Source organism: Aethalodelphis obliquidens, unplaced genomic scaffold (assembly GCF_003676395.1).
Source record: "Aethalodelphis obliquidens isolate GAN/ISIS:26980383/991018 unplaced genomic scaffold, ASM367639v1 scaffold4, whole genome shotgun sequence".
In the NCBI taxonomy this organism is placed as follows: domain Eukaryota; kingdom Metazoa; phylum Chordata; class Mammalia; order Artiodactyla; family Delphinidae; genus Aethalodelphis; species Aethalodelphis obliquidens.
Genome location: NW_020837948.1, coordinates 34,316,417 through 34,339,244, shown reverse-complemented (window position 1 = coordinate 34,339,244; position 22,828 = coordinate 34,316,417). Strand labels below are relative to the sequence as shown.

At 37.0% G+C, this 22,828-nt stretch overlaps 1 protein-coding gene across 16 annotated transcripts in view; it reads left to right on the top strand.

The window, feature by feature from the left end:
* PAM (peptidylglycine alpha-amidating monooxygenase) overlaps window positions 1–22,828 on the top strand; it is a 282,583-nt gene that overhangs the window by 104,612 nt on the left and 155,143 nt on the right. For 13 of the 16 annotated variants that reach the window (XM_027100526.1, XM_027100525.1, XM_027100527.1 and 10 more), the window contains one exon: window positions 16,231–16,287. The exons of the other annotated variants lie outside the window; for them this stretch is intronic. The gene's annotated coding sequence lies outside the window, so the exon portion shown is untranslated. The remainder of the gene's footprint in view (window positions 1–16,230; window positions 16,288–22,828) is intronic. 16 annotated transcript variants of the gene reach the window in all.

Here is a 22,828-nt window from a genome sequence, read left to right as displayed (position 1 = left end):
AATTTTTTCTAGGAAAACTTACTTAAGTGGAAATCCTAAAGAAACTCAAAGCTGAAATTGGTCAGAGAATTACAGAGTTTTTTTCTTTAAATACCTACCACATCCTATAAATTCTCTCATGATGCCCTATTTTGAGAATTTATCTTAGAGAATACCGGTTCTGTAATAGGGAGAATAAGAATATGGTGAAGATTTTATTGATTATTACCAATGAAAAATACTATTTTTGAGGGACCTATTACAAATAGCCTGCATGATCCTCCTGACAGACCTCTTGCTTCATGCTGGGATTTGCAGAAAATATAGAGTGATTTCCTGCTGGGGGTATCAAAAGAAAGCTATACCCGAAGAGAAGAAGAACTGGGTAAATGTTTTTGAATCACCATCTATCTTTCTCTCTCCACATAACCTTCTTCTTTTCCCCCTCTTTTGTTTCTTTTAGCCAGGAGCCGTAGAACTTGATTTTTCTTTACGTTTCCCATCTATAAGAGGAGGGTACTGAGATCTGTTATGCTTGCTTCTTATGACTATTTTGGGGGGATCATGTGAATGTACTTTATAAACTGTTGCGTTTTAGAAAGATGAGACACTTTTGGGGCCTCGTATGTACAGTGAAGGGAACAAAGATGCCAAACACATGGGTCCTGCCCTAGAGGGTTAACCCTTAGCTTGGGAGTCAGACAAATCCAGGCTCCTTTCTGGAACATTCTGAGTCAAAAGATTTAGAATAGGGCCTGCTACTATTTTAAGCACCCCCCGCCCCAGATTATTATTGGGCAAGTTTGGGAAATACTGACAAAAGATTTTACTCTCATGTTCTTCGTTCATGAAGTGAAATGGGAGATAAAGCAAAATGCCTAGCCAGTAGATCATGACAAGGTATGAATAAGGTACCCACATGGTGCTTGGAACTCGATGGGTAATTAGTAAATGGTAGTTCTCCTTCCTTTCAATAAAATAAAGAAGAAATTGACCAGACCCCTAAGGGAAGTGCAAATAAAGTGTCCTGGTGATTCAGAGCAGTAGGAACAAGAGCTTTCGTTTGGGAAAGGGAGGAGAGGAGTCCCCTCTGCTGGCCTATCACTATGAGAAGTGGTGCATGTGGTGGGTTTAGTGGGCAGACTCTGGCATTTTATAGAACTTGGTCCTATAAAATGTGGTTTCAAATCCTGGCTTTTTAATAGCTAAGTAAGCTGGGACATGTCAGTTAACCATATATGCATCAGTTTTCTCATTTCGATAATAAGGATAATAATAAAACCTAACTGATAGGATGTTGTCAGGCAATAAAGCAATCATCCATCCACCCATCCATTCATTCGACAAATATTTCTGAGCACCTGCTCTCTGTTTGACATTGTTCTGGATGTTAGGGATATAGCAGTGAAAAAGGAAGAAGCAGAACATCACCACATGGTCCGTGCTCAAGAAATGAGAGCCATTATTATGCTGTAATAAAAAGTCTTCCAGTCCTGTTGTCTGATTTATATGTTATGACCATGGCAGAGATATACATTTCTAGAGCTTTAACTGTCTGCCTGGAGCCACAGAATCAAAATCATGGATCTTAGCTGGAAGGGACCCCAGGGCTCTTAGGAGATATCGTTGATGTTGCCCATTGTATATACATTTGGTAGCTGTTGATGCACAGTGAGTGTGTGCCACTGTTTACTTTTCTAGAAATGGTGATTGATTGATGAGTGTCTGATCCAAGCACATGCTTTTATTAAATCCCTCTTGTAAGCCAGGGCTTATGTTTTGAAGTACTTGGTGGTGGTTAGACTTGTAGTCATGGACCATGGAACATAACAAATTTAACAGGTCCACATTATGTGCATAGATATGTTTTGAAGGCAGGGCATTCATTGATAATGAAGGTGAAGGTGAGGGGAGAAGTAAGGATATACCACCTTCATTATCATCAGGCAGGTAGTTGAATTAGTCAGTCGCAGTTGGCCAGCAACCAGTTAATTACTATCAAGACTAACATATAAGTAGATTATTGTACTGACCATTTTGTTCCTAGTCTATAGCTTATTTGTTTTGCCAAGGACCCTTTTTGTACAGATGGCACTGGCAATACGTCAAAGGATTTTGACAAAGTACCAAAAAGCCAGTTACTCTTGTTGAACTGTTGTGATAACAGAAATAGTCAAGAAAACCAGGCCTAGTAATAACTAGCAGCAGGAACCTTAAGATGGTAGGAAGAGAGAGGCCATTATTACGTTTTAGAGGCCTTTTTCTTGAGCACAAATGTGTGATGTCTTCACCAACTCCCAAAGCTGAGAATTAGCACTGTATACCTTTGTGAATATTAGTGCTATTTGTGTAGTTCATTGATGGTGTAGATGCTACACTAAAGACATTTAGCACTTTTATGCATAATAATTCTTTTTGGTTCTATTTTCAGTCATTTAGTTTCAGAAACAGTTTTCTTCACCTTAAAATAGTTTTGGTTTTGAATAGAAATTTGAACACATTTTTATCAAATGAAAGTCATTAATGAACATATTATTTTCCAGAAAAAAAATTATTGGATTCAGAGTAAACATATATAAATTGGCTTCTAGTTAACAAGTCCTTTGTCAATTGTCTGCATATTCTATGTTTATCAGCTATCATAACTTATATTTGGATATATGTTGATTTGTTTTTAACATTTTTAGATGGTTAGGTAATTATCCAGGTTTACCTTACTATCACTCAACTAATAGAAGAGTTTTCTGCCTTCTGGGAATAAACATATTGCATGGAAAATGAGCAAAGTTGTGCAAAACAAATAGTGGGTTTTTTTTGTAATTGTGCAAGGTGGGACACCCCTGACATTTCATGTTCCTTTTAGGCCATATGAAGCTTCTGCTCTTGCCAAGGAGATGGTTGTAGAGGCCATATGCATCCTTGAACATACTGTGGTCTGGACTAAGGAGGGGTCAGGGAGAACTGAAGTGCACTTACCGTGTGCTCAGGAGGCCTTCTCTTGTCATATTGCTCTGTTTCATTCGCAGCCACTAACGTTGAGAGATTTTAGTGTTTCATTGTTGGAAGGGGATGGGGGTGGGGGCAGAGGACTGTTACTGGAACACTATCCGGCTATATCTCGTTTCCCTTATACATCAAAACCCCACCTATGCCCTCATGGTAGCCTCTGAGCCTTTTATTCTCATCCAGATACCACATTTAGAAACAAGATACAGAATCCTAGATGAGTGCAAATGAAATGGTTCTTCAGTACATACACCCTGTGTTGTAGACCGGTGTAGATGTAGTTGGCACAAGAAAATGAAGACCCAGGGAAGGAAGATCAGGGAGGGAGAGGTACCTGGGAATAGTAGTTATACTTTGGTCCCAAATGACCTTGAGGAGATCCTGCTGGTTTGGGCATCTGGTCACTAGAATGGATCATTATGCATCAAATTTAAGATGGTGGTCAGACTTCTGCAAAACCCTGGAATGCTCTGCCTGTTGCAGAGTGATCAAAACTCCTAGACCATCGTTTTTTAAATTGATCTTCACCCAACCTGCAATAGAAAATACATATTCCAGGGCCTTCACCAAAGTTACTGAATTGGAATCTAAATGTGTCCACTAAATGTGGACCCTGGAATCTGCATTTTAAGGTCTGGATGATTCTAGAATTTGAACAACATTGTGTTATGGGGTTGCAGGAATTAAACTCAGATTTCGGAAGACCCAAAGTGACCTAAACCCCGAAGACTTTGTGCTGGAAACAGCTTCCTGATTTTGCCTCTGACCTGACCCATCTAGACCTGAGCAGATAGGCTTCAGTAAGAACAATGACCTGGAGAGCAGAGGTTCTTAACCGGAAGAACTTTAAAATCATACGTTCCTTGTACCGTTCCCATCAGTTTTTGACTGAGTAGGTCTGGACTCAAGCATTGATATAAGATCTATAGTCAGAGGATTCTTGGGCTAAGCAAGCTTTTGATTTTGCTTACCTAGTCTAATTTTGCTTCGAAAACAGCCTCCAAGATATTCCTATCTCCTAGTTTGCTTTTTGACCTTTTAAAAGTGCTGGAGTAGCTCAGCGGGTGAACACAGACCAGATTTTGACACTGCAAGATTGATGCTAGAGTATATTGGTCTTTTTAGAGCAGTTTCTCTCCTTATGATTGATCCTCAAGGGAGTAAGTTTTTAAAAGTAAAATATGCAGAGCTCTTTCATGCTTGTTGTCTTCCTTTGTCCTCCCAGAATCCCTTTGAGGTAAAGAGGACAAGAATAGGTTTTGTTGTTCTCCTTTAAATGCTTGTAATCAGAGTGAGTGGTGGAAAATTCTGTGGCAGAGCAAGCTTGGACATGATACATAGACTTGAATTAGCTTGCTTCAAGAGCAAATTCAAGAATGTTTCTTGACCACTAGTGAATCCACAGTTATAGGATACTCAGGTCTACTGCTATTACTAAATCTAAAGGGATTTGAAAAATCTATCTCTTTCTTCCTCTCAATTAAATTATACTTTCATCTGAATACAGTCTAATTGTATTCTACGTAACAGGGGCTACTCTTCATTGCGGTGCATGGGCTTCTCATTGTGGTGGCTTCTCTGGTTGTGGAGCACGGGCTCTAGGCACACGGGCTTCAATAGTTGTGGCGCACGGGCTTAGTTGCTCCAAGGCATGTGGGATCTTCCTGGACTAGGGATCGAACCCATGTCCCCTGCATTGGCAGGTGGATTCTTAACCACTGTGCCACCAGGGAAGTCCCCCCCACTGCAATTCTGAACAAATGGTTAAAGCACACATATTTAAAATCCTTAAATATTCTTACAATTTCAATGGAACTAGATAAGCAAAAAAATTGAAAGTGTATGGAAATGTTTTGCCAAAGAGTAAGTGCTTTTTGTTTGTTTATGCCTCATTAATTGAAAGCATTGTTTTATTGTGAAAAATCCAGTTACACCTTTATACTTAGGTTGACGAAATTAAGTAGAAACTAGCCCTTTTCCATTGAAGGAGACAGTGTATATGCCAAGGTCAGGGAGCAGTGGAGGTTTAGTGATATTTTAGTTATGAAAACTGCCTTGAAATACCAACAACAAAAATAAGTGATGCTGCGTTTTACCACTGTCTTACTATTTAGAGTTAAATGTTTAGTTATTTTCCTAAGAGACAGAAGTATTGAATACATTATTTTAAACTTTATTGATTGTTAAAAAGTGTTTATTCCTGCTTTCTGCTTTCTTTTGGCATATGACATAGAAAGAAGGAAAAGTGCCAAATTGTGGATGTTTTGGCTGCCTTTCAGTTGAATTTTAAAAATTCTACCTCATCTAGTACTATTTTTGTCCTATAAGTACTGTTTGAGTCCTTAAACACAGTGTCACACCTAGAAATATTGAAGCTGAGTCATAAATTTCAGGTTGAATAGTCTGAAAATGGCTATCAGATAATGTAACTATAATAAAAAATGAAAAACTATCCATTGATTCCACAGTACAAACTTCAGAGAGTAACAGTCAACATCATCTTATTCACTTGTACAGATGGACAGAGTCCAGAAGAGCAAGCAGTGATTCTGATGTTTTGCGTATCCTGGGTGCTTGTCAGAACACGGGGTGGGAAAGGGACTCGTTGCAGGAGAGGTTTCTACCTTTCATGAAAACAGCCTTGGTGAAAGTCTGTGAGGCACCAGTCCCTCACTGCTCCCAGTATAGATCCTCTGCCAACACACTGCCCTTAGTCGCCCCTTACCTGGAGTTCCTGCCGCAAGATCAAATACAAATATCAGCTGCTTCATGGAGCCTTTAGCAATCATCCTAATCCTCAGGGATCTTCCCTTCTCTCAACGTGTGTTGCTTATTATTTCTGACACACAGCATTCAGTGTATACTTCCCTGGTTATTAGTTTTCCCTTTAAGTATGTTATTCATGGATGGTTCAGTGGTGTATTTCTTGTCTCTCATCCAGAAGGCCAACAAAATGCTTTTCTTAGAAAGACGTCAACGAAAGTCTTAGAAAGACTCCTTAGAAAGGAGTCAACGAAACACTGGACTGATAGGCAGGAGACATGTTACCCCTGGTTCTGCTCTGAATTTGGAGAAGGAACTTTGAGCAGAGCATTTAACCTACCTTTGTTTCTTTCCTCAGCTATTAAATGAGGAAATTGGGCTAGATAATCTGCAATAATCCACTTTAAAATTGTATTTCTGGGACTTCAGGTTCAATGTGGCAGATTGGGTACATGATTTTGTCTCTTTGACCTCCTCTAAAAAGGATGTTAAAAGAATTTTAAAAGTTATAAACTTGCAAATATAAAGGAGAGATTCCACAGCGAGTAAGAGATTAATATATCTTCGGAAAGCGGAAAGTAGAGGACTGATAACAGACTTAGTACAGCAGGAGCTGTTTCATATAAGTGCCCTAGAGAGGAAAGACCCATGAGAATCAAGCTGTTCGGCTTCAAAAACCACATGAAAGCTTCAAGCCTTGGTGATACCAGTGCCATGGAAAGTAGGGATGCTGTGTGGCGCTAAAATCGGGGGATAATGTGGGAGTCTCCTCTGGCCCCCTCTCCCTGCCCTGCTCCCTGAACTTCAGCAGCATACTTCATTCACCCTTTCAGAATATGGGTGACTCTTCTCTAGAGAATTGAAAACCCCCAGGTGGATGGGGGACTTAGGGAAATGTCTAACTTGAAAGAGAGAATTTAAAAAAAAAAGAAAGAAAAAAAGGAACTCAGCTGGAACAAACAGTGTAGAAAGGAAGAGAAAATAGAAAAGGTTGAAACTAGAAAAAGTTCTTTAAAAAAACCCCAGATTATTGAAGAAAAGAAATTATCAAAGAAATATTTAAGCATATTTATCAACATAGTAGTTCATAAGTCTTTAGATTAAAATGATGTAGCAAGTTGAATGAGCAGTGCCCAGGAGAATGAATGAGAAAAGACTCATATTAGGGAACATCAGTAAAAATTCAGAACAGAAAGCTAAAGAGAAATATTTTAAAGCTTCCAGACTGGGGAGGTATTGGGAGAGATTAGTAATAAAGTCTGAAAAATCAGAATGGTACCTGAATTCTCAACAACAGGATTATAAGAAAGAAGATAGAGGAGTAATACCTTTTAAATTCTTAGAAGTGATTTTCATCTTGTAAATCTATATTCAGCCAAACACAATGAAGGATGATGCTAAAATAAAGATATTCCCTCACTGCTTCCACACGTGGTTCAGGAACCATGCTCTAGTTCCTGAACTCCATAAAAATAAAAAGATATACAAGAAAGTTAACAATCATAAGACAGTTACTTGGTTCAGTGGAAAACAGTGTTTATATAGCTTTAACAATTTAAATATTGATTTTACTAAAAATTGTGGCGTGTCTTTTGGAAAGCTGGTGGGATTGGAAGGGGGGCTGTAAGAGACTTAGTCCTCATCTTCGAAAGTAGGAAGCCAATAGATAATGAATAGATCTGTGAATTGGTCAATGAGAACATCAACATTTGGAAAAATGAAGGTAAATACCAGAATAGTCTGCTAAAAGAGTGCCAAAGTGTTATATGTGATGAGTAGGACTTGTGGTAGTTGGGCAAAGACTGCTGTTTTCATTGTAGGATCTTAGCACTATTTGACTTTTAACTATGTGTACATACTACAGTACTTTGATTTAAAAATTCTTTTTAAAAAGTTTATTTTCTTTTTCTAAAACTTTATGTATATCCAAATTTGGTATGTGTAGTTCTTCTTAAACTTTACTGTGAGACCCTGGAGAACTGTGTGATGTATTTCTTTGCATTCCTTGCTCCCATGCATTTGCTTAATATTTATTGAGTATGTCATGTTGGAACAGGTAGGATGATGCTCCACTCTCACTGGATTTAAAGAAAAAAAGAAAAAGGAGCTTTTTTTTCTAAGTGGAGATGAATATGAGGCTTTTACAAACATAATGCCTTGGGTAGGTGTAGGCATGGGAGTGTATATTGAAATACACAACCTTTTTTCTCTGTAACTCGTATAAACTTCATAACCCTCCATCCCGCTGACTAGCTGGGAAGTAATTAAATTTGCTCATTAGAGTTATCTAGTTCTTCTGCTTTAACATTGTCTTTCGTGTACATCTTTGGACAGTTTCTAAATTCAAGTCCCTGTGAGGGGGACTGTTCCTTCTTTTGCCTTCTGCCTTCCTCAGGGAGTGTTTGGATTCAGGCTGATGGAAGTAGTCTCTCTCTGAACATCACCAGTCACTGAGTAGAAGACACACGGGTAACATAAAAGAAACAGGAAAACTGAGTGTGGTGAACTAGCAATGGCTTTTGAAACGTCAGCTTGGATTGACACAATTCACTTCTGTCCCCCTTTTATTGGTTAAAAGAAGTCACATGGCCATTGAGTGCACAGTACTCCTGTGCCACCCAGCTGCGGGCAGCTGAGGTGTGTCTCTGTTACAGCAGATACGGTGCCCTACACAAATCATATGCTTGGGAAATTTTGATAGGAAGAATAGAGAAAAAAGAAATGTACGGGTAGAAAGAAAAGCAGGAGTAACCATTGACTACCATTAAGTCTCAGATTCAAATAAATTAATTTGTGGGGAAAATGTGAGGGGACAGGAAACTCAAAATATCGGGTTTCATTTGGGGGAAAGCAAAAAGCAGAATAATGTACTGATTGGATTGGTGTGGAGCAATAGGAATGTAGGATTGAGAGAAACTGAAACTGTATGTGTGGGGAGAATTCTGCTCAGTAATCAGATGCCCTCTCTAATTAGTTTAGGAAATACTGTTTTATGTGCATAAAAGTGTGATTGCTTCTCCTTAGAATTTTTCTATAATTTTATTAATGTTGACTTTCTCATTAGGAGAAAAATTCAGGTTTCAGAAGTGAGTAAAATGCTTAGGTTGTGTGCATATGTATTTTGATTATGTATTGGAACACACTGCATAATTAAACTAAAATATTTTAATGATATCTCATTTGCTGTATACCTTGGAGGATAATTGTAACTCAATAATGAATTTCCCCTCTAGTGTGTTGTGTTTTTACATAACAAAGGCTGCCTTAATGAACCTTTATCTCATTATAATGTAATACTGATAGTGATTTAAATATCAAAATGAAATTTTATCACAGTTTTATTCTTTTTGGCAAATTAATACTGCTTAATCCATTTATTTTTCTGATTTGAAAATTAGCATTTGGTTAAGATAAAACTTACTGATAAAAGATGTTGACCTCTTTGGTAGCAAGAAAATTTTTGATATTTTATAAAAAGAGAAGGAGATAATTACAAAGTTTCAGGAGGAAGAAATAAAGTAGGCCATCTTAAAATGTTAATTCAGCTAAATCAGAATGAAATGGTTAATAGTATTTTTTTAAATATCTTAAAACAAATCTGTGGCCTACTTAGAACAAAGACAGCATATGTTAGTGCTATATTATTATTTATAGAGGAAGAAGTTTTACCTTATTTTTTTAACCTTAACCTAACTGATCAAATAATTTAAAGCATATTTTTCTATTATGTTTGAATAACTCCACTCATATTTAACAATATCATTCTTTCATCTCTGCCATTCAACTTATCTTTTCTTTAATCATTGATGAAGAAATCATGAAATAGAATACAATTTCCACCATGCCAAAAGAGCAGTAATCAGTACAGTATTTTGCTAGATGTAAGCCAGGGTGACCAATCTAGAAGCTGCCTTCCCAGTTGGTATCCATCCCTGAATCAACGAAGCAGTCATCTGCCGGCCACTATGATAGTGGAAATCACCAGCCGGTCAAGCATGGGCCATTAATTTTGAATGCACTGATAGAGACGTAAATTTCCCTGAAAATCATATTGAAAGATAAAATGGCCAGCTTCTTTTAAGGATATTCTGATATAACTCGGGGGTGTTATGGGAACCACTGATTATTTTATAGTTTTATTTTGTTAAAGGAATTTTAAAAGGTTTGATGTTGACCTTGATGTATTTTTAAGTAACAATAATCACTACTAAATCTACACCTTTTGTACTTTTATGAATAGTATATTTAAAGACTTAAGGTCCTATTTTTCTGTTTGGTTTCTATTTTTACCAAATCTTTAGGAATATGTCATTTCAAAAGAGGTAACGGTCTTTTGGTGGAATTACTGGACTGAAAGTACATTGTTTGCTTTATCACTAGAATTTTACACATTGTCATGAGTTATTTGTATAATGATCCAGGTTTTGGTATCTGCATGACTTCTTCACTGTTTGAGAGATTTAGTCTTAGGATAATAGAAATTCATCATAAGGGGAAGCAAAACTTTTAAAAAGTAAAATTAATGCATATATACTGACTTTAAAAATTCCATTTCAAAAACTAAAAAAAATGATTTTCAAAAGAATCATCTTCCAATAAGATAATTCACATAATTCCTCTATTTAGGAATAAATATTAAATTCAGTAGAATCAAGTAAAGAGTAGTAAAACTGATTACTCATTTAACAGTTAGTATTTGTGTAGTACTTAGTAGTCATAGAGCACATTTCATCTTTAAAATGCTTTAGCAACAGTAAGGTACATTTCTTGTCAATACTCCTATAAAGAGATAGGCAAGTATTACTAATAAGAATCCGTTTGTCTTATTTAAATCCCAAGCACCTAGTTGGGTCTACCATTTTATATTTGTTTGTTCTAAGAAAATGTCTAACTGCTTTTGGAATATGAATGTGTGTTATTTACCTCCACTGCTAATTTCTTTGGGCTGTTGGTTCTACAAACCTGCCTCTATATAGTTTCCTTAAGTCGTGCAACACAAACTTGAGCCATGACATAAAATACCTGTCAGTGCTGGTACCCAGTAAATATTTTGTAATAATCTTGACGTAACAGTGGTAATTCCCTTGAAACATAAATTGTTATTCCTGATTAGTGGCACGTATTTCAAATGCTATAGGTTAAGATTTTAGTTCTATTTTTGCAGAATGACAGAATTACTGTTTTTTTGTTTTTTATTGTATGTTTTTAACATCTTTATTGGAGTGTAATTGCTTTACATTGTTGTGTTAGTTTCTGCTGTATAACAGAGTGAATCAGCTATATATATACGTATATCCCCATATCCCCTCCCTCTTGCATCTCCCTCCTACCGTCCCTATCCCACCCCTCTAGGTGGTCATAAAGCACCAAACTGGTCTCCCTGTGCTATGCAGTTGCTTCCCACTAGCTATCAGTTTTATATTTGGTTTTGTATATATGTCCATGCCACTCTCTCACTTTGTCCCAGCTTACCCTTCCCCCCCACCCTGTGTCCTCAATTCCATTCTTTATGGCTGCGTCTTTATTCCTGTCCTGCCCCTAGGTTCTTCAGAAACATTTTTCTTTTTCTTTTCAGATTCCATATATATGTGTTAGCATACGGTATTTGTTTTTCTCTTTCTGACTTACTTCACTCTGTATGACAGACTCTAGGTCCATTCACCTCACTACAAATGACTCAATTTCGTTCCTTTTTATGGTGGAGTAATGTTCCATTGTATATATGTGCCACATCTTCTTCATCCATTCATCTGTCGATGGACACTTAGGTTGTTTCCATGACCTGGCTATTGTAAATAGTGCTGCAATGAACATTGTGGTACGTGACTCTTTTTGAATTATGGTTTTCTCAGGGTATATGCTCAGTAGTGGGATTGCTGGGTCATGTGGGAGTTCTATTTTTAGCTTCTTAAGGAACCTCCAAACTGTTCTCCATAGTGGCTGTATCAATTTACATTCCCACCAACAGTGCAAGAGGCTTCCCTTTTCTCCACACCCTCTCCAGCATTTATTGTTTGTAGACTTTTTGATGATGGCCATTCTGACCAGTGTCATTGTAGTTCTGATTTGCATTTCTCTAATGATGAATGATGTTGAGGATCCTTTCTTGTGTTTGTTGACAATTTGTATATATTCTTTGGAGAAATGTATATTTAGGTCTTCTGCCCATTTTTGGATTGGGTTGTTTGTTTTTTTGATATTGAGCTGCATGAGCTGCTTGTATATTTTGGAGATTAATCCTTTGTCAGTTGCTTCATTTGCAAATATTTTCTCCCATTCTGAGGGTTGTCGTTTCATCTTGTTTATAGTTTTCTTTGCTGTGCAAATGCTTTTCAGTTTCATTAGGTCTCATCTGTTTATTTTTGTTTTTATTTCCCTTTCTCTAGGAGGTCGGTCAAAAAGGATCTTGCTGTGATTTATGTCATAGAGGGTTCTGCCTATGTTTTCTTCTAAGAGTTTGATTGTGTCTGGCCTTACATTTAGGTCTTTAATCCATTTTGAGTTTATTTTTGTGTATGGTGTTAGGGAGTGTTCTAATTTCATTCTTTTACATGTAGCTGTCCAGTTTTCCCAGCACCACTTATTGAAGAGACTGTCTTTTCTCCATTGTATATCCTTGCCTCCTTTGACATAGTTAGTTGACCATAGGTGGTGAGGGTTTATCTCTGGGCTTTCTGTCCTGTTCCGTTGATCTATATTTCTGTTTTTGTGCCAGTATCATACTGTCTTGATTACTGTAGCTTTGTAGCATAGTCTAAAGTCCGGGAGCCTGATTCCTCCAGCTCCGTTTTGCTTTCTCAAGGTTGCTTTGGTTATTAGGGGTCTTTTGTGTTTCCATACAAATTGTGAAATTTTTTGTTCTAGTTCTGTGAAAAATGCCATTTGGTAGTTTGATAGGGATTGCGTTGAATCTGTAGATTGCTTTGGGTAGTATAGGCATTTTCACAATGTGGATTCTTCTAATCCAAGAACATGGTATAGCTCTTCATCTGTTGGTATCATCTTTAATTTCTTTCATCAGTGTCTTATAGTTTTCTGCATACAGGTCTTTTGTCTCCTTAGGTAGGTTTGTTCCTAGGTATTTTATTCTTTTTGTTGCAATGGTAAATGGGAGTGTTTATTTAATTTCTCTTTCAGATTTTTCATCATTAGTGTATAGGAATGCAAGAGATTTCTGTGCATTAATTTTGTGTCCCACTACTCTACCAAATTCATTGATTATTTCTAGTAGTTTTCTGGTGGCATCTTTAGAATTCTCTACGTATAGTATCATGTCATCTGCAAACAGTGACAGTTTTACTTCTTTTCCGATTTGGATTCCTTTTTTTTCTTTTTCTTCTTGATTGCTGTGGCTAAAAGTTTCAAAACTATGTTGAATAATAGTGGTGAGAGTGGGCAACCTTGTCTTGTTCCTGATCTTAGTGGAAATGGTTTCAGTTTTTCACCATTGAGAATGATGTTGGCTGTGGGTTTGTCATATATGGTCTTTATTATGTTGAGGTAAGTTCCCTCTATGCCTACTTTCTGGAGGGATTTTATCATAAATGGGTGTTGAATTTTGTCAAAAGCTTTTTCTACATCTATTGAGGTTATCATATGGTTTTTATCCTTCAATTTGTTAATATGGTGTATCACATTGATTGATTTGTGTATATTGAAGAATCCTTGCATTCCTTGGATAAACTCCACTTGATCATGGTGTATGATCCGTTTAATGCGCTGTTGGGTTCTGTTGCTAGTATTCTGTTGAGGACTTTTGAATCTATGTTCATCAGTGATATTGGCCTGTAGGTTTCTTTTTCTGTGATGTCTTTGTCTGGTTTTGGTATCAGGGTGATGGTGGTCTCGTAGAATGAGTTTGGGAGTGTTCCTCTCTCTGCTATATTTTGGAAGAGTTTGAGAAGGATGGGTGTTAGCTCTTCTCTAAATGTTGATAGAAGTCGCCTGTGAAGCCATCTAGTCCTGGGATTTTGTTTGTTGGAAGATTTTTAATCACAGTTTCAATTTCAGTGCTTGTGATTGGTCTGTTTATATTGTCTATTTCTTCCTGGTTCAGTCTTGGAAGGTTGTGCTTTTATAAGAATTTGTCCATTTTTTTCCAGGTTGTCCATTTTGTTGGCATATAGTTGCTTGTAGTAATCTCTCATTATCCTTTGTATCATGTATAGAATTACTATTTTTGCTCTTACTTTTAATGTTAGGAAGAGTGTTTAAGTTTGTGGGTTTCAATGCTTTTTTCCCCCTAACTCTTCAATGATAATTGTTATTAAAAATTCAACTTTTTTTAATGATAAAACTCAAGGTTAGGTCATTATAACTTCAGTAATGGAGATAGAAGGTGAGCAAGATCTACTGGGCATGCTTGGGCCTCACTTCCTTGGAGTGATGCAACAGGGACGGCATCCAGTGTGTTCTTTCACACCCAGAGGAGCATGGCCCTCATCTTTTTTTCAGCTCTTATTTCATTTCCATGGTGTAGTGCACATCACTGTGGGAAACCTTGTAAAGAAGATTAAAAACTGGGGAAGGGAAAGCCAGTCTGTAAGCACCTTGTTAAAATAAACCACTTCTTCCTAAGCTCAAGACAGCAAGAAACAGTTTAATAACTATGAAATAAATTCACCACCTGTTTGTGCAGCAGTATCAAAGACTTCTAGCAAACATAAGAATGCTTTGATCCTTTTGAGCCAGAAGAAAATTATGAAGCTCTGAATTGATAGTTCATGGGGAGTTTGGGGACATTGATCAAAGAAAACTGTTATTATTATAGATGAGAAGTTAAAATATTTGAATATAAGCTACTCAGTACATCGTACTTCTTTCAGTGCTAAATTGCATATTTAAAAATTCAAATAGTCTTGTTATGATTAAGCTGTATTTTATTATAGCTTGTATACCCCAAAATAAAAAACATTAAAATGTTTTTAAGCAACTGTGTTTCTTTTGTTAATGGCTTTCAAATTATATAGTTGAGATGGATTGAGGGGGCAGTGTATAGTGTATATTTTATAGAAGCCCTCTAGGTTACTGTAAACTCAGTTGAACAGAATTATATAAATGAGAGAATGTTTTAACATTCTTTCACGATCTTTAGGAAAATTTCCCATAAGTTTTTCAATTATACAATAACATTATATGATTGTAGATTCCACTTTAAGTACTATAATTATACAGCTGAGAGGCTTAAAGACAAGGATACCAAAACTTTTATTATAGCAAGGGGTATGTTTATGGGCATTTTACTGTAAGTATTTGAACATTTGAAATGGAAAACATAAGAATCACTTGAAAATTTGATTCTGCTATGGGAGAAAATGCTTCTATGTGAACAACACACGACAGCAAAACATAAAGTTCAGTGTAATTTTGGAGTGAAAATCTAGACATTTCCTGTAGATTTTACTTATCAAGAAAGAGGATATTTATTTTGTAACTGCATGTTCTGGATCTGAGCCACGTTCATGTGTAGTTAATAACTCCTGCCTCTGAAGTCATAGGGAGGCATTTAACAAAATATGTATTGAAATGCTTTGGGAATAACTCTGCCTAAGGATGTGGAAGTATAAACAGGAAAAAAAATCCCTACAAAAGAGGACATCTCATTAAAAAGTATGTTGATTAGTTGCAAGAAAGACAGAAGGAAAGGCAGATCCCCGCCTTCTGACCACATCCATCCAAGCCCAGTGCCTGGCACTGAATATTTGCTCTTAAATGTGTCACCCTACCATCCTTCATTCAATAACAACTTCCTCTTGAAAATAGCAGAAAATAATAATGCACAGACCCACAAAGGAAGCATTACAAAGGTAATGGAAAGATCTTTCAGTACTTATATCAGCCAGTGATTCATGCTTTATTAAAAAAACAAACAAACAGACTTTTGAAATTTAGTCAAGTCTTGGATATTAGTTTCAAACCAGTTCCTCAAAAACTTCACTGAAGAGGAAGAAGAGAGTTTATTAATTTTTGAATTGGCATATTATGGAGATAGCCTATAAGTTCAGGCCCTCATCTCTAACTTACTCCGTAAGTTAGGACAGAAATCCCCACCTTGTTAAATGACTGCAGGACCAGGCTCATGGCCTGCGCCCCCAACTCAACAAGAATATTTAAAGGAGAAGGCAGCTATAGCTGCAGAAGTGTTTTGTGCTCTACTTATGAAACTGAATTCTTTGTCACGTTTATAAATTTAAAAAAAGATACTGGTAGGCAAATGAGTCACATGCAAAGGAGCCATTCTACCTCTCTGACATCATCAGTAACAGTTAATGCTCTCCTGTGCAGTGCACTAGTCTCTTGAGAACTTCCAGTGCATCCTTGGTACAAAAGGATGTGTGCTGATTGGAACACAGGGATCTGTTTTATCTTACATTGAAATATGCTAGCACTGAATTTAGATTCATGTGTTATGAAGTAACATTTGAATTAGTCAAAGTTGAGAAACTTAATTAAGAATAATGTCTCTTGTTTTTTCCCCCACAGAAATATTTACAGGACTGAACAATTTGATGACTAATGGACATATTTAAAGGCCATCTGGTACGGATCATGGCAACCAAAAAAATAAATAAGTAAAATTTGTTACCGTTGGCAAGTTCTTATTGCAGTAGAATCATATGCTGAATGGTACCCCTGAGGTTGTTTAACCTTATATATTCTAATAGGTACCTAGCCAATTTTGACTTACAAGGGAAGAATACTTCAAATTGACTACCTGTTAGAAGAGATGAATCCCAAACAAACCCACGTGCAGAAAATGCCATTCAATTTCGTGTGCCTTGCTAAAAGAGAGACTTAAAAAACAAAGAAAGAAAAGGAAAGAAGAGAAAAGGAAAGAAAAGAAGTAGCAACTTAGTATATCTGAGTGTGGGAAACGCTATGCTATGTGTAGGGTGAAGTTTACCTTCTTACATAAAGAAAGAGTGCACCTCTGGGGTCACAACACAAATGACTTTAGGGTATAGCTAGTAATGTTAATGAGAAAAACTGGCCAGATGTAAAAAACGACAACAAAACAAATGGACAGATAAAACTGCACCTCAGTGTTGAGTGTCAGTTAAAACAAATACCCTTGGCCTCAGGATCTGGGAATACATAGGGAGCAGAGGGAACTAATTGTTCCCATGTGGAGATATGGGTCCAGTGATGCCAGATTTTTTACAACTCTTCAAGAGACACTTTTTATGTGAAATCTTTTCATTTTGAAATGTTTACTCAATTCAAATTCAAGGGAAGAGTTAGGAAAAATTCTTGCAAGCCAAACAAAATCTACTTTGGGGACTAGATTTAGACCCTTGTCATAGATCTTCAATTTGTTCTTTCTGAGTTAGCTAAATGAGTTATGTTTGTAAGGTTGTAGAGGAAGTGTTAATGCTTCCTAATATATGAATGAAAAAAGAGACTAGGTTACATTTATTGCTGAGCAGGTGAGGGCTTTAACTGTGACATCAGATTGCCTGTGTTTATATTTTGGCTGTGTTCTGTGGGCAAGTTACCAATACTCTGTGTGTCCAGTTTTCACTTCAGTAAAGTGGGAATGATAATGGTACAAATTTCATAGAGTTGCTGTAAGGATTCAGATGAGCTAATCTATATATAGTGCTTATTAGTACAGTGCCTGGCATATAGTAATTGCTCGATAACATTGGCTGTTGTTACTTCACAATAAAATGATATTCAGAGGATTTGCTTTTTGTTGAACTTGAAGAAAACATCCCCTAAGAATGTAGAGAGTTTGTTTTATGTTGAAGAATATGCGTTGAGAGGATAGATTCTGGAGGCTGCAAGCCAGGATTTAAATCCCTACTCTACTGTTGTGTAACCAGAGCAAGTTAATTAATTTTCCTAAGCTTTAGATCTGTTATCTATAAAATGGGAATAATAACTGGTACTTAAAAGTCATAAGAATTCAGTGAGATAATAACGCATAAGGTCAACATCTGGCATATAAGTCGATAAATGTTACTTGCTGTTATGAATATTCTTTTCCCATTCTTTAGAAGTTCCATATTTGCGAGCACTTTTTATTCATTTATTTATTTATTTTCAATGTGGAATCTTTTTAAAATTTTATTTATTTTTTTGGTTGCGTTGGGTCTTTGTTGCTGCGCGTGGGCTTTCTCTAGTTGTGGCGAGCAGGGGCTACTCTTCATTGCAGTGCGTGGGCTTCTCATTGCGGTGGTTTCTCTTGTTGCAGAGCACAGGCTCTAGGTGCGTGGGCTTCAGTAGTTGCAGCACGTGGGATCAGTAGTTGTGGCAAGCAGGCTCTAGAGCGCAGACTCAGTAGTTGTGGCGCACGGGCTTAGTTGCTCCGTGGCATGTGGGATCTTCCCGGACCAGGGCTCGAACCCGTGTCCCCTGCCTTGGCAGGCGGATTCTCAACCATTGTGCCACCAGGGAAGTCCCTGCAAGCACTTTTAAAAATCAGTCTATAGAGAATTCCCTGGTGGCGCAGCCTGCCACTGCAGGGGACACAGGTTCGAGCCCTGGTCTGGGAAGATCCCACATGCCACGGAACAACTAAGCCTGTGCACCACAACTACTGAGCCTGTGCTCTAGAGCCCACGAGCCACAACTACTGAAGCCCTCATGCAGCAACGAAGACCCGACGCAGCCAAAAAAATAAATAATATAAATAAATTCATAAAAAAACCCAAAAAAATCCATTTATATCTCATTATATGTATTTAAAGGAATTATGTCACCTAAAAAATTGAAGTATAATTGATTTACAATGATTTAGGTATAATTATATCATTTTATTTAAATTAAGCTTTATCTTAATGAACCATATTACAACAGTGGTTTTCAACAAGGGCGATTTTTGATTTGACCTTCTAGAAGATATTTGGCAATGTCTGGAGACATTTTTGGTTGTCACACTGCAGGGAGTGCAACTGGAATCTAGTGGGTAGAGTCCACAGATGCTGTTAGACATCTTGTAAGGAACAAGACAGTCCTCTGCAACAGAGAATTATTCAGCTCAAAATGTTGCTAGTGCTGAGTTTGAGGAACTCTGCATTACAGCTATAACTACCATAAAATTTAGTTTGTAAAGTTCTTGCCAAGGAAAAGAAGGAGAGTTAGTTATATTTCAAAACACAACCTAAACTCAGATAGAAATTAACACATAAATTGAAATCTGTGGAATCACATTCAGTATTTTAAATATAAATATGTATGTGTATAAATATCCCTGTTTTCTTCTGGCTACAAAAGTAATATAAGCTTGTGAAAGTTAAAAGACTGCAAAAGCATATAAACGGACAGTGAACATCCCCCCATCTTTTTTTTTTTAACCTATTCCCATTGAAGACCATTGGAAATCTAATTGAGTTATATTACTTCAGAATTTTAAATACATGTGTATACTGTTCTATAATTTGATTTTTTAAAGTTAATGCCTTTCTTTTCTCTTCCTGAAAAATTCAGTCCTAGAGCTGTTATGTGGGGCAGAGCAAGGTAGGCGTTCAGGACGGGTGGCCTGGCATGGGATGTCATGGCCCAAGCAGGGTGAGGAGGGCATCCATGTGTGTAGGCAGCCCAGTGTAAGGTGTCCGCAAAGGCCAAGTGGAATGAAAAACACAAAAAGCAAGGCCTGGTAGAGGGTTTTTAGCCCAGATGAGAGGGGGCACAGAAAGCAAGGAAGTGCTCAAAGGATGATGGGACATGTCAGAAGGACACAAAAGCTAGCTTAAATGAGTCACAACTGAGATAATTTGAGCATCAAAGTAAGTGAAGTAAATAAAGTTAGTAACAGATTAAAACCCACTGAATAAAATAAGAAACTTTGCGACCATTATGAAATAATAAATAAATGAATAAAATGAAAGTTTGATGAGAAATGGAATATTTATAAGTCAATAAATAACCTCTCCACCAAAAAATATTAATTAAAAAGGGAAAAATGGTAACTTTACTGTGGAAAAGCCTGGAAGATGTCACCTTAATTAAATGATCAAAGTTAACATCATCAGTAGTGGGACAAATCAAAATTGCAAGCCACCTAATAAGATGCTGTGGTAGCCAGCTTCTCATCTCCTAGCATTCATGCCCTGGGGTAGACTTCATCCATGCTGAGTTTGGCCAACTTGTGTAATGGATAGCATATTATAGAAGTGATGGTATGTGACTTCTGATGCTTAGTCCCAAAAAATATTGCTTACTTTCGGAGAAGCCAGCTGCCGTGTTGTAAAGACACTCAAGCAGCCCTAGAGAGAGGGCCACATAGTGAGGAGATGTTGTTTTTGCCAACAGCCAGCACTAACTTGCCAGCCTTGTGAGTGAGCCATCATGCAAGCAAATTCTCCAGCCCCAGTCAAGCCTTCAGATGACTGCAGCCATTGCCAGCATCTTGCTTGAAATCTCATGAGAGAATCACCCAGCTAAGCTACTTCTTTACCCGATGCACAGAAACTATGCAAGAGAATGTTTATTGTTTTCAACTATTAAGTTTTGGAGTAATTTGATATGCAGCTATGGGCAACTAATATAGATGCAGTGAAAAGAACACAGCGTCACTTCTGTGATATTCCTGGCAGAGATGCACAACCTGAATCTAGTCCTAATAAGCAGAAAACAAACACTAATTGAGAGGCATTCTGCAAAATAACTGGCCTGCAATCTTCAATAGAGTCAAGGGCATAAAATTTAAAGACAGAAACTGTCCTGGAGTGAAGGAGACTAAGTAGAGACTTGACAACTTTACATGCAATTGTCCATTCTGAACTTGATTCTTTTGCCATAAGGGATACTATTGGTACAGCTGGCAAAGTTTGGAGACTGAGGATTAGATGATAGTAATGTGTCAATGTGAATATTTTTATTACCCACAGGATTCAGACAAAACTAAAGGCTTTTGTTCTGAAAGCTCACATAGCAAGCCAAAGCGAAAGTTCAAACAAATATCATGTGGTTATATAGTAGATATACTTTAGGAATTACACACTAAAGAATTCAGGGGTAATGAGACATCAGGTCAGCAATTGGTCACTCTCAAATGGTTAAAGAAAAAAAGTTTTTTGTACTGTATTTGCAACATTTCTACAAGTTTGAGATTGTTTAAACATTTTTTAAAATTATGTAAAAAGAAAACAATGTGTCATGGAATATAACCTCGCCTATAAAAATAGATCCGCCTGTCCTGTCCTTTTTTTTTTTTTTTTTTTTTTTGCAGTACGCGGGCCTCTCACTGTTGTGGCCTCTCCCGTTGCGGAGCGCAGGCTCAGCGGCCATGGCTCACGGGCCCAGCCGCTCTGCGGCATGTGGGATCTTCCCTGACCGGGGCACGAACCTGTGTCCCCTGCATCGGCAGGCGGACTCTTCAACCACTGTGCCACCAGGGAAGCCCCACCTGTCCTTTTTTAAGGGATGTATGGTACCACCCCCCAAATTTTACCAATCTCTTATTGATGGCATTTAAATTGATTCCAGTTCCTTGCTATTATAAACATCCAGTTATCTGTTATTATAAACAATGTTAGTGAATATCCTCATAAACATGTTTGTGCCCTTGTTCTATTTTTGCCCAAGAATAAATTCCTAGAGTTGAATTTCTAAGCGAATGGATATGCATCCTTTAATCAGTTTAATCATAAGTCATTGTAGGAAGCCACATAAAATCTCCTTGAAAGAAAATGAAATCAATAATTTGGTCATTATTTTCATTTGTTTTTTCCCCCACTAGAAAGTAATCTCTATGAGTGGAAACTTTATCTGTCTTGATTATCACCATTCCCAACATTAAGATAGTCCTAGGCATTCAGTAAATATTTGTTGCAGCAACAGTAATAGCAAACATTTATTATGTGTCTGGTGTTGTTCTAAGGATATGAATTCATTTATTCCTTCTAACAAGCCTATGAGATAGGTGGTAGGATTATTTCCATTTTGCAGATGAGGAAGTTGAGGCAAAGAGAGGCTAAGTACTTGCCCAGTTTCACAGGGCTAGTCAGCGGTGGAGCCAGGAGTCCAGGAAGTTTTTCTTCAGTTTACAAGCTGTCAGCCTCAATGTTATTATGGTTCTTTCTTGTTGATAAATGAATCAGTAAGTGAATGGCCAATATATTTATTTGATTCTTTGATCAATTACAAATGTAAACTATCTTTTTGGGTTTTTTTCTTTTTTCAAATAAAAATGGAAAAGAATGGACTGCTCACTTTGTAAAAGCCAAATGAGTTTTATGGTCCTCCTTACTAGGCTCCTGGAATTAATATTTGTACAGGTATAAACTATACATCATTCTTACTAAGAATTTATTTATAATGTGTAAACAGAATATTTGCTTTGTATGACAAATAAAATAGTAAATCTGGGTCTGCAGCTTGAGTCTAGGAGGCAGAACCTTTATTACTCGTTTTTCAAACATCCTCTGCTCCCCATTTGGGCTCCTGTGCCCTGCACTTGGAATACACACTCTCCGTCTCTCACAGCGGAAACCCAACCACACTCAGGCTCTTGCTCAGAACCACCTCTTCCAGTGAAGACTGCTTTACCTTTCTCTTTTTTCTTACCCTCCTCTTGAAGATTGAAATGATCTTTCCTTGCTCAAAATTCCCTGAGTCCCTTTTATAGTACTCTCATGGGAATAGTACATTCTAAACTTACCTTATATTACTTGTGAGAAGATGAGGATCTCCCTTAATAGACTACATTCTCTTTTACTTTTATTCATTTTATAAAATTCCAAAATATATTATAATATTTTGTACAAAATATGAAATTAAGTGTGTTTTTTTGAATTATCGCAAGGAAATCTATGTTGAATTTTTTTATCCTAAACAACAATACTAAGATTTGAATAATATATATATATATATATACATACACACATACATACACACACACATATATTCCACAATTATCAGTCATTGTAAAATAACAAATGAAATGATTAGACATGATTTTTTTCATATGATGATTTGTATTTTGTCTTTAGTTTACAAGGCATCAAGAACCAAAAAGCATAATTAGCTTTCATTTCTGTAAGACCTTTTGTTCTGTTCATGGCTGCAAGTAGCAACTTTGCTTTTACCCACAATTTCAGTTCCCTTTTCTTTTAGTGGGTGGTTCAGGGACATC